The sequence below is a fragment of the Pinus tabuliformis genome, chromosome 2_1, assembly GCF_031772625.1.
Source record: "Pinus tabuliformis cultivar Carrire ecotype Pingquan chromosome 2_1, CPIR1, whole genome shotgun sequence".
NCBI lineage: Eukaryota > Viridiplantae > Streptophyta > Pinopsida > Pinales > Pinaceae > Pinus > Pinus tabuliformis.
The window spans coordinates 907069694-907082170 of NC_142299.1; positions in this window are offsets into that span (position 1 = coordinate 907069694).

The window sequence follows — 12477 nt, forward strand, 5'->3', positions numbered from 1 at the left end:
AGGTGAGTTACTATGTCATGTTGCCTAATATGTATTAAATGCAGGAATTGGAGCGGTTTTGGGTTGACTTAAGTGCGGGAACTCGAAGTGGGAAAGAAAGAGAGATTTTAGGAGATTGGTCTCCCTCCTTAACTCCTCAAATCATTCAAAGACTCCTCCACCATATCTCATCAGCTTAGAGTTACTAGCAGCCAAGCAAGTCAAGTCCATTGGCAACCAAGCTGGTGACAGTTAAGAAAGAGTCATTCTCAAGTTAGGGAGCCAAGATTCCCTATTTTCTAGGGAGTTGTTGAGAGATCTAGTTTTGTATAAATAAGGGAGTCAAGGGAGTCATTTAGATTTTATTTTTTTGTTGTAGCTAAGAGGCCATTTTGAGCAAAAACATTGTGACTATTATTGTTATTTTCATTTGACATTTTGATGATAATGAGAAATTCTACCTTGATCAAACATTGAGTTGACTCAGAGGGCTGAAGCTCTTGGGTTAGGGCCCAACCCTAGCAGCATAATTTCCTCTTTTTGTATTTGTATTCTTAGAATAAAATGATAGTTAGCTGTTGAAGTTTATTTATGTTTTGTTTAGCTTAACAAGTATTTGAATTTGTGTAGATCATCTTCTGGATTCATCGCATTAGTATTCTTTAGATCGACATTTTGAACCAGCAACAGTGGTTCATCTTCAAGATTCTTTCACATCTTGAAGATGAACCACCGTTGCTGGTTCGAAACGCCGATCTAAAGAATACTAATGCGATGAATCCAGAAGATGATCTACACAAATTTGAAGATCGCAGAAACCTTAAAGACAAAGTATGTGAATTATTGCTTAACCTATTTTCCATTATTTTGAAGAGGTAGATCAGTGGTGTAGTAGTGAAGGAAAGTACTTCAAAAAATATTGTGATAGTGGCCTCTATCTCATCTCCCTCATGGGATCATGATTAGAGGGCCCCACTCTCACAGCCCCAAAACATTGTTTGTCTTTTGGTCATTGCATAACTTAGGGTTCATTCTTAGCTAGATCACTGATTATGATTTCTTGGAAGCACCTGTCATTGTTGTCTTGTTTCCTTAAATTTTTTGTAGCTTAAAAGGCATTCCATTTCATAGATCTAGTACTTAACAATAGATAGATCAACTTTCTCAACTTCAATTCCTCTTTTTTCCATGTTGACATGTAGTGATGCATAAATGAAAAGAAAAACGGGTTTTGTTGCAAGGATTTACGATCTGCATGGAGGAACTCATCCAACCAGATTCACCTAGGTCCTCTCCACCTTCTACCAAGGCATACCAGGCCATAGTCCGAACCTCTGTTTTGGAGCCACTGTGAGCAAGTCATCTTACGTAAATCAAACATCCTTGGAGTGTTGGGCTTAGTCTTGGGTAATGTGCACCTTCCCTACATCTTATATCACCATCATACATCTCTCCAACTCCTCATCTCAGTTTTCTTCCCCCCTAAGCCCTTCAGCTAATTTCCTGTAGCAAACCAAGACATCTTGTAGCAGCTATAGGATCTCTTGTAGCATCCTGTTTGACCTTGTTTTGACGAAAGATGGTAGTAAAAGAGAAGGTTAGGTGGTCATATTGGATTCCATGCCTATCAGTGCCACCTAAGATCAGCTTTCCCATACCTTATCCCTCTGCAAGATCAGACATAATAGCATAATATTTACATTTCCGAATTTAGCAATTAAAAGATTATTTTTTCTGCAAATGTAAAATGAGATAGTTAATGCATGTATGTATGAGTCCTAGAATGATAGAACAACTTTCCATTTCTAAATAGTCCTAATAGCTAGAGGATAAATTGCAAGGTTAACATAGTTCTTTTCTGTATGTAATTTGTGTCATTTCTTAGCTAGATGATTTTTGGCATTTCATAGCATTTACCATTCAGTAACTTTTATTTCCTAAATAGGTAAGTATTTAATTTCTTGCATTATGTTGGAGCCTTCGTTAATTTTGAATGATTTTGACCCATTTTAATTGACTGAAGGGTGGGAAAGGGACAAATGGCAACAACGGTTGGGTGGTGGAATGAACAGTTGCAGAGAAGTGATGGCAAGGTGGTAGCGGAAGGTAAAGGTAGCCGAGGAGACAGGAAGGAACAAAAGCAGCCAAGAGAGGAAGCAGCCAAGCAAGAACTGGCAGTCCAAGCAGTCGAGAAGGATATAAAAGGGGAAGAACAGAAAGGAAGAAGGTTGTTGTTGAACCTGCCAGAGGAAGAAGGAGTTGGTTGTAGAAGAGGTACGCAGGTGCAGATGTTGAAGCAGAGAGAGCTGGGATCTGAGGGACTGGGTTACGGAGCTAATCTGACCCGAGCTACTGAGCCAGGTATTCTATGTATTTTTTATGGTGAAATGTTAGATTATGATGTATTCTATTATGCTAAGTTAATATAAACAAAGCTGATGGTTGTTGAGACTTCTAATGTATTAAGCATCGTGATTTGTGAGCCTATTAAAATTTTAAGTAGGCTACCTTTTAGTTCTGTGTTGTTTATGATGGATCTATGTGTATGAGTTATGGGTACTGTTATCTTTGTTTCATGTATTATGGATGCATATGTGTGTGATCGCCTGTGCCCGGTTGATATTCTCTCGACCCCATGCTGAACCCTTCTCCCTCTTGGTCGCGATGCACTTCGGGTGAGACTCCTTGCCCTTCGGGGTGAGGTGAAAATGCCAGTGTTATCCTAGACTACAACGGACCACTATTAGTCTCCTATGCCTGAACCTAGGGTCTTTTCCCTGATGACTCTTTCTACCCAACAAATGGTTCCGTTGTCGAAACCCGAAGTTAAGAGAACTAGTTCAAAATATGGTGTCAAGGGTGTTTAAAAGAGAGATTAGAGACTGGTGGAACCACAAAGTAGATCAATTTGTGGCAGAGAAAGTTTCTCGCAGGAATCAACCGATCGACAAGGTACGTGAGGGGATTTTATACGCTGATAGCTCAGATGACCAGTATGAAATTTTCTGGTGCAAGTTCCCTGAGGACCTATACAATTGGTTGAGGGAGCTGAAGAGGCAGAGTCAATCAAGTGGCTCGGTGACAGTCTGCCATAGTTGGACTTCATCTGACACTGCATTATTACAACAATTGGATAACGATCAGACAAGAGCAGTTGATTTCTGGGTGAAGACTACGGTGGAGGGATACATGGTCGAGTTCGCTGCAGAAAGCTATCAGTCCTACTCAAAGGAAGAGGTGGTGTTCAACTTTGAGCTAAGGGGGGAATTGATAGGGGAAGTCCCGACATGGATTAAGATGTTTTTGGTAGAAGAAGGACTGCTATCTTTACCCACTGCTGGGATGGAAGCGTAAAACCCCAGTATTGGGGGAAGGAATTAAAGGGGAAATGCTTCCTACAAGGGGATAGGGATGTTGTGAGGGGATGGATGCAAAAGGATTGAAGAGAGCTAGGGATGTTAGAGCACAGAAGAGGGTGCTGCTAGCGGAAAAGTGGCAGGAAAGAGCGGCTCAGGCTCTAGGGAAAAGAAGGGGGGGTCCCGCCATATAGGAGTGGTGATGGGAAAAACATGAATTGAGATGAAGGGAGAAGACGGTGCTAGGCAATCCAAATGTGGGAAGAAGGGATATTGGAATCAAGAAGAGGAGGAAGGACGTTCCCTACAGGTTTCAGAAATATGATCGCAATAGGAAAGCTGAGGAGGGCCATCTCAGAATGTTGCGGAAGTGGAATCACAACAGGGAACAGACGAGGAATCCTCCCTGAAGGTTGGTGAAGTGGAATCGCAACAGAGAATGAATGAGGAATCCTCCCTTAAGGTTGCAGAAGTAGGATCGCAAGATCAACACCCATGTTGGCATGAAGATGACGACAATGTGGGTGATGGGATGAGGAGGTTGTTCGAAGATGAACAAGCATCCATCAAAATTTAGCAGCCCCAACCCTGAAATACAAGTGGCATTTTCCTTGAACTTCCCCTAGTACTTTATCACAAACCAAAAGAATTTATCATTAACTTAGCAAAAGCAGCGCAAGTATATAGTGCACAGGAGAAATACATGACTGGTCTCAATATTGGAAGTAATACAAGAATTGGCTATAGCAGTAACTTGGGACTACAGGGATCCCTACAACCAGGAAGAAAAGGTTTTGTGCTGTTAGCCCATACTCAGAGCAGTATGGCGGGATCATTTACTAGATACATGAAATTTGCAAGAAAGGGGAACGAGGATGTGTAGCAACATTCGTACCTCTGCGAAGCCATCTGGAGGGCCCATCAAACTCTGGATAACATTCGAGCGGTGGAATTCCAGACCATGCTAAGAGAACGGGCTCTACGCTGGTTCATAAAGTGGGCAGAGCAGAACTAGAACCCAACCATAGATGATATTAAGAGGGGATTTGTGCAGGAATTCAAGGTACCATAGACAGATCAGCAGGGGTTATCAGAGCTGTGGGAAATTAAGCAGAGGGAGGGTGAGATGGCTTGGGATCTCATGCAAAGGTTTAAGGATGCCATTGCCAAGCTAAGTTACACCCTGGACCCAAACCACCAGCAGGACTGGTTCATCAAGGCACTCTTGCCCCTGACCAGAACACTGCTGACACAACAAAATATAGAAACCTTGTAGGACGCATTAGATAAATCCTCTCAGATAGAAGAAATGGCAGGATATCCCCATGAATACCAGGGAGGCAAGAGTCTACAAGACCAGAGAATCATGGGCCTACAAAGCTAGATCGCAAACTTGACTAAGAAGCTAAGGGATCTCTAGCCTGTACGACCAGCTAGGCCCAATGTTTGGTGCACCCATTGCCTAGTGGAAGGGCATGTTGCGACAGAGTGCTCGTGAATGCAGGGAATCAACCAAATGGGACTGGTGGTGGGCTCGTTAGGAACCCCTTCCACTGCAGGAGTTGCAACAATAGGAGTGCAAGTACCCTTCCCAAGAAGGAATAACACAAACTTCTGTGAGATTTGTAGGACATATGGACACTTGCCGCGAATGTGTCTAATTCTACAAAAGTATTCTAATGTCCCCAACAACAACTATTGTGAGTTCTGCGAATTGACCACTCATCACACCGATCAGTGCTGAGCACTGGGTGCTCTAGCAAAAGATTGGACAGATCCACGTTCAGGTTCAATGAAGCAAGCCGAGGGGGGCGAGGAGGAAATGGACCTGAAGGAAGAGTGGGAGGTAGAGGACCCTTAAGGTGCTACAAATGCGATCAGGAGGGACATGTTGCAAGGGAATGCCTACCCCTGAGAATACCATGGTGTTCACAGTGTAGAATTAATACCCATGCGACGGAGGAATGCCCATAGCTTATTGTGAAATGGGAAGAGAGAACCAGACAGCGAGGGGCCAACCTGGTGAATGCTGAGCCTTGGACCGACGAGGGTTTCCCTGCGACAAATATTAATATAGTCACCCTAAGGAGGGAAGAAGATAGGGTTGGATCACTACACCTAGGAACCCTCCATGATCGTTAAAACAGTCTCACCATGAAGGGCATATCAGCCCGAGTGCCAAAAGTAGTATTATCAACAAGCAACGAAATTTTTCGAGGGAATGATTGAAGATAGGGACACTCGAAGACCGCAAGTCCATGGGCTTGCTCCCACCTAGACCATTAGGGAATGGTTTAAATTGTTCTTAAAAATGGTTGAGGATGAGGCCATGCTAAAGGAAATGTGGAAAAGCTTAAAGGCTATGGTGTCCATGGAAAAAGAGGAAGTGGAACAACCATGTGAAACCTGGCTAGAGAAAGCCTCTAGGAGAGTGAAGCGGAATAAGAAAAGAAGTGGAAAGGAGTTCTAAATCAATGCGTAGGTGGTAGGATTCCAGATAAGGTGCACCATGCTAGACCTAGGGTTAGATGTAAACATCCTACCCAGGAAGACTTGGGAGGCAATGGGGAAGCCACAACTGAAGTACTCACCAATTCAATTAAGAATGGCGAATCAGTATTGTATATTTCCTATCGGGAGATTGGAAAACATAGAGGTTGATGTGGCAGGGGTGAAAACACACACTGAGTTCAAAGTAATAGATATTATGGGGGATAAAGACCCGTATCCAGCACTCTTGGGGATTGATTAGGCATATGAAAACTATGCGATCATAGATTAGAAGAAGGAGCTGATGATTTTCGAAGTAGAAGGGCTAAGGGTGTTGCAATCATTGGACCCTTACCAAGGACCCAGGTTTATAGAGACAACAGATGACAGAGAGGAACCAAGGGTGTTATATCAGTTATATATGCTCACGATAGGGAAAAGGGAGGACTACATAAATCCTATTGCCGGAGGATCAGTTAGCTGGATAAGCATTCAAAGCTCAGAAGTTGGTTCAAAAGTTGCATGGGATGCATGGCAGCAGGGTGGATACAAACTGACAACCCGAGAATGTGCAATGATAAGCCGAGTGAACTGGGGAGACCTGGGAAGGGGAGACAACCTGAAGTATTGTGGCCTTGAGCCGATAGATCGGTTCCTGGACAGGGTGGACCAAGATGTATTGGAAGATTAGATAATTACCTTGCTAGATATTTCCCTTATGGAGACGCTAGCAAGATGGTGGAAGGCACACGACCAAGCACTAAACGACTGGAAGGACGCTAAGCAAGCAATGAAGGAGAGGTTTAGCAAGAAAGAAGATCGACCATAAGACAAAAGGGAATACATGGGGAATTCAAGTCCCGAGGAGCACATCAAATATTGCATGACCAATTGGGAAAGCCAGGGACTGCCAAGGAACCTGTGGGTACATGCTTTTATGCATACCCTTAGCACCATCCCCCAGGCTTGGTATATCCAAGAGGAGCTACAACGAAAAATAGCTAGTTGGGATGCCTTGGAAGCACAGTTCATCAACGATTTTTCATTCAAAAGTAGTGAAGCACAAATGACAGAGGTACTCCAGGCGGTAAAGGGGGTTTTTTTCACCCTAGAGATGCTAGTTGAAGGGGAGCATGAAGAAAACTTTCTGCAGTGCTTGTATGATATGGAATTGCCAAGATTTGTGACCTGCGACAAAATTGATGCAGAACCAGAAGAGGATGGATTGGAGGGGCTTAGACACCTAGCCTTTGAAGAAACAGAGGGAGAAAGAGGAATTCGGGAGAACTCCTCGATGGAAGGCGCCCATCTCCTACTAGTGAAGCTAAGAAAACAGAATGTAGGAACGGAAGATAAGCCCAAGATAACATCAGTGGGAGACTATTGGGACGAATAAACCACCAAAGAAATATTTGATTTATTACAAGAATACCAGGACCTGTTCCTAGCTTTAGTAGTAGAACTCAAGGGGATAAAAGGTAACTTGGGAGTGATGATAATTGTTTTGAAACCAGGTGTCTGACCAATAAAGCACAGACCATACCGACTGAACCCAAGGGTAAAAGAGAAATTTAACAGGGAGATTGACAAAATGTCAGATGCAGAGATCATATTTCCTGTAGATGAAGCTGACTGGATAAGCCCCATAGTTATTCAGAACAAAAAGGATGCGACCAAAATTAGGGTATGCGTCGACTACAGAAGCCTGAACAATGCATGCGTGCATGACTCGTTCCCCATGCCATTCAATGACAAAGTCCTAGACAATGTTGCGGGGAATGAGGCATACTCATTCACAGATGGGTTCTCAGGCTACCACCAGGTCTAGATAGCCGAAGAAGATAAAAGGAAAACAACTTTCACGATGGAGTGGGGTCTGTATGCATACAATGTAATTCCATTCGAATTAAAGAATGCGCCAACAACTTTCTCAAGGATTGTAACAGCTGCATTTCAGGATTACATTCATATGTTTCTAGAAGTTTACATGGATGACTGGAAATTATACAGCCTGTTGAAGAAGCATACCAGCCTACTGAGAGTGATGTTTGAAAGATGCAGACAGATGTAGATCTCTTTAAATTTGAAGAAATGCATTTTCGCAGTTCCCTTTGGAACTCTACTGGGCCACATTGTCTGCAAAGATGGAGTCTACATGGACCATACCAAAATAACAGCGATAGTCCACAAGGAACCACCACGTAACATGAAGCAACTAAGAGCAACTCTAGGCCACACGAGGTACTATAGAAGGTTCATCAGGAACTACGTAGCCATAATAGCCCCAATGGAGAAACTACTAAGGAAGACAGAAGAATTTATCTGGACTACAGACTGTCAAGCAACACTAAATAAACTGAAAGAAAGGTTGGTAAGTGCACCCATATTAGTGTACCCCGACTGGAACAAAATGTTCCACGTACACATTGACATGTCTGGAATAGTGCTAGGAGCAGTCTTAGCACAACCAAGAGAAAAGATGGACCATCCAGTATACTACGCTAGCAGAAAGCTCTCCATGGCGGAAAAGAACTACACAACAACAAAACAGGAAGCTTTGGCAATGGTCTACTCTCTCCAAAAGTTCAGGCACTACCTGCTAGGCACGCCATTCAAATAAAGTACCTAGTAAACAAGCCGATACTAGAAGGAAGAATATGCAGGTGGCTGTTACTATTTCAAGAATTCATGTTTGAAGTGGTTGTTAAGCTAGACAGATTGAATATAGGGCCAGATCACATGTCTCACTTGGAAATAGGGGAGAATGACAGAGCAATAGATGATTGGTTGCCCGATGTCGACCTGTTCAGGATAGAAGCCATCCCCGATCACCTAGAGGAGATTGCTACCTTACTAACAACAGGTAGTTTCCACAGGGATACACGGTAACATAGGAGGCACTTAGTTGTCAGAGCAGCAGATTACTAGCTCATAGTGGGACAACTCTACAAAATGGGCTTGGACCAAATACTCAGACGCTGTGTCGTACAACACGAAAGAAAGGCCGTCCTATGGGAGTGCCACACAGGGGTCGTTGGAGGCCATGTAGGAGGCAAGGCCACTACAAGGAAGATAATACAAGTAGGATTATGGTGGCCCACTATCAATAAGGATTCAAAAGCATTTGCCAAAGGATGTGATGTCTGTCAAAGGGTCAGTAAGCCTTCCCGACGCGATGAGCTACCACTACACCTAGTCTATATAGTGCATATCTTCAATAAGTGGGCAGTCGATTTCATTGGGCCAATTTCTCCACCAGCAAGACACTCCTGAGCCCGATACATAATCACGATGACAGAATACCTCACAAGATGGGCAGAGGTCACACCAGTGAAAGACTGCACAACAGAAACAACGACAAGATTCATTTTTGAAAATATTATTTCAAGGTTCGGATGCCCGAGGAGCCTCACAAGTGACCAGGGAACTCACTTTCTGAACGAAACAATTGAAGTTATGCTAACAAATTTTATGGTACAACATAATAAGAGTAGTCCTTATCATCCGCAAGCAAATGGTGTAGTAGAGGCATTTAACAAAATACTGGAAAAAGGGCTAACAAAAATTGTACCTTCCAACCAAGATGACTGGGACAAAAGAATTCCAGCGACTTTGTGGGCATATAGGAGAATAGTTAAAAGAATCCACAAACAAACTCCATTCTACCTCATCTACAGCAGAGAGGTGGTGGTGCCAACAGAATTTATACTGCCAAGCATGTTAATCTCAAAGGATACAAGAATGACAGATAACAGTGCCTTGGAGAACAGGCTAAGCCAGCTAATGGAACTTGATGAAACCTGGTTCCTAGCAGAATTCCATCAATCAGTCGAGCAATGAAGACAAAAGGCTTGGCATGATAGGCACATCAAGAAGAAATCGTTTGAAGTCGGAGACCAAGTGCTCCTTTATGACATAAAGTTCCTGAAGTTCCTGGGAAAACTACAAATGCACTGGTTAGGCCCATTCATAATTGCAGAAATAAAAGAATCAGGTGCGGTAAGACTCGCGCAACTGGATGGAGTCCTATTGCAGGGATGGGTGAATGGCACATGCCTGAAACTCTTCCGCAAGTAAAAAACAAAAAAAAAAACAAAAAATATTTCGAATAATAAGGTTGTGGCCATGATTGGGATACCGCAACCCATTTGTGGTCAGGGGGAGGGGGTATAGTATCAGCGGCGATATAGTGTCAGGGGTCGCATTTGTAAGCCTAGTCAGTAGGGACAGTAGCCATGCATGTCACCCCCATTAGCAGAATACACGTAGGTCTGAACCTTTTCTAGAATTGATGGCCGCACAAGTACCTGTCCCATCCACTGTACCAGTAGTTATTTCCCGATTAAGTAATCAATAAGGAAACTGTCAAGATAGGGTTGCAAAATCTTTCCCATTAAGCATATAATTAGTTAATAAATAAGCCCATCATGGTAGAATAAATATGCCATGCAGCCCACTCTGTACCTTCCAGACCACGTCATAGTTGGCACGTACCAGTCAGCCGATGACAGCAAAATATAGCTAGAATACATGGAAAGGTCACCGGAGTAATTAGTTGATTAAAGCCTCATCAATTAGGGGACGTCGTGTCAGAATTGGCTACATAAATTATAGGAGGATGCAGGGAACGATAGAGTTTCAAACAATAGAATAATTCCAGGATCGCTTGGAAGAATAGGAGCAGAAGAAGAGAAGTAGGAGACCACCAGTACAAATTGTTTACCGCAAAAGAAAAGCAATGGAAAAAGGAATCATATCAGTCCCACAACTCTGGATGTAAGAATTGAAGTAGTGGACGATCTATATGGGAAGTATGATAGGTCGAATCTCATCGACAATGACTTCACAGATAGGTTCCAGTTTCCAGCAATGAAGAGGGAAGTATACGCAAAAGAATTTCAAAGGGAGGATGGCACTAGGGCCTCCAGAATCAGAGAGGACTTCAGAGGGATACAGAGGTCCACACTGTTCCACCTGCAAAATTTTACCATATTCGACACCCAATTTTCCGCCATGTAGTGCACCAAATTACTAACAAGAAGGATGCATTGAGGTTCGCTATGGTTGGACAGGGAATATCCTATTCATGTCGAAGATATCCATCGAGTAACTGGGTTGGAAGAAGTGGGGAATGTGGTCAGCACAACATTCTAGGTTGGGGTCAAGCGGGGGAAGAAGCAGACATAAGAGAAAATCTATGACAAATATGGGATAGAGCGAGGTGGGAAGGGTGCGGAGATGGACAAAATCAACAAAGATAACATTAAGTTCGCCTACTACCTTATTGCAGGCAAGACAATGAGGCATTTCACAAGGAATGAGTGCACCCTAGACACCGTTTCGATTGCGGAACATTGTTGCTAGGGAGAAGTACTCAACTGGTCAGCTTTCGTGCTCAATGAACTATTCGAGGCATGTGAAGATGTCTACAGGAGGAGCACTGAATTTGTGTTCAGATACTTGGTAATGGCACTAGCCATGTGGAAATGGAGGCCACCATTAGAGAGGCAAATGGCAACCATTATTGAAGACTAGCCAATTGCGCTCAGGTACAAACCGTGGAGGGCATCGGGAGATCCCAACACAAAGGAGATCAATGAGAGGGCTTTCAAGAGCTGGTATGAGTAGATGGTGGATACCATTTAGTCCACTGAAAGGATTCCCAAGGCTCTCTTGGATGAGTTCTCAGGCGACCTCTGGTTTGGCACCTCCCATGCACACACTTATCTAAGACCGTGGTGTGTCAACCTGAGCACATTCAAATTAAGGCCACAAAGGTTTAGCTTGATGGAGGAAGCCTTACACAGAGAAGTGGAGTCCTAGCCGGGAGTGGCCTGCAAGGTAAGAGAAGGGAATCCCAGGTACCTGTTCAGAGCTCTGATGCCACAAGACCGAGAGGGAGATGGGGCAAAAAGCAGCAGAAAGCGAGCAATCAATGAAGTACTCCAACCGATGTTGCTCCAAATGGAAGAAAAAATGTTTGAAGCAAGAAGGACAGTCATCAGCTTTGAGCCAGGTGAGAGTGACTATCCCGAGCACTTTCAAGGTTCCACCATGTTTTTCCCCATTGTAATGCCACCTCTCTCTATGGCACTCCCTGTGGGAGCAGCCCAGTCTCCCTCTGAGATGCCAGTCCCCAAGCCACAAAAGAAGCGAGTCATCTGCACCCCCCAAGTCAAAAAGTCGGCTACCAAAAAGCCAAAAATTAACCCACCAGCTCCAGTCGTTGACCTCACTGTTGAGGTTGAATAGCCAATTCCCACAACCACCATAGTCGAGGAGATACTTGCCACCACATCCACTGCAATACAACCATCGTGGGAGTCATCCCCATAAACTGCTTCCACCTCCACAACCTTGTTTGAGATCCTGCCATTTGGCCACCGACGGACTACCGTGGAAGCAAAAGTTCAGTCGACTAGCTGGACAGAGGGCACCATCTTGACCATAGGGATGCCACCAACAGATAGTACAACACCAATGCTTGGGTTGGACCCACCATTAGGGAGATGTCTGGATACCAGTTAGCAGAGAGAAAGGACTACCCCGTACTTTCCCGCTCTCCCTATAAATATCATAGTCCCTCCAAACCCTGGAATCACTCCAGCCACACCATAGTTCGCTCCACCATCCCAACAAGAACATTCACCCA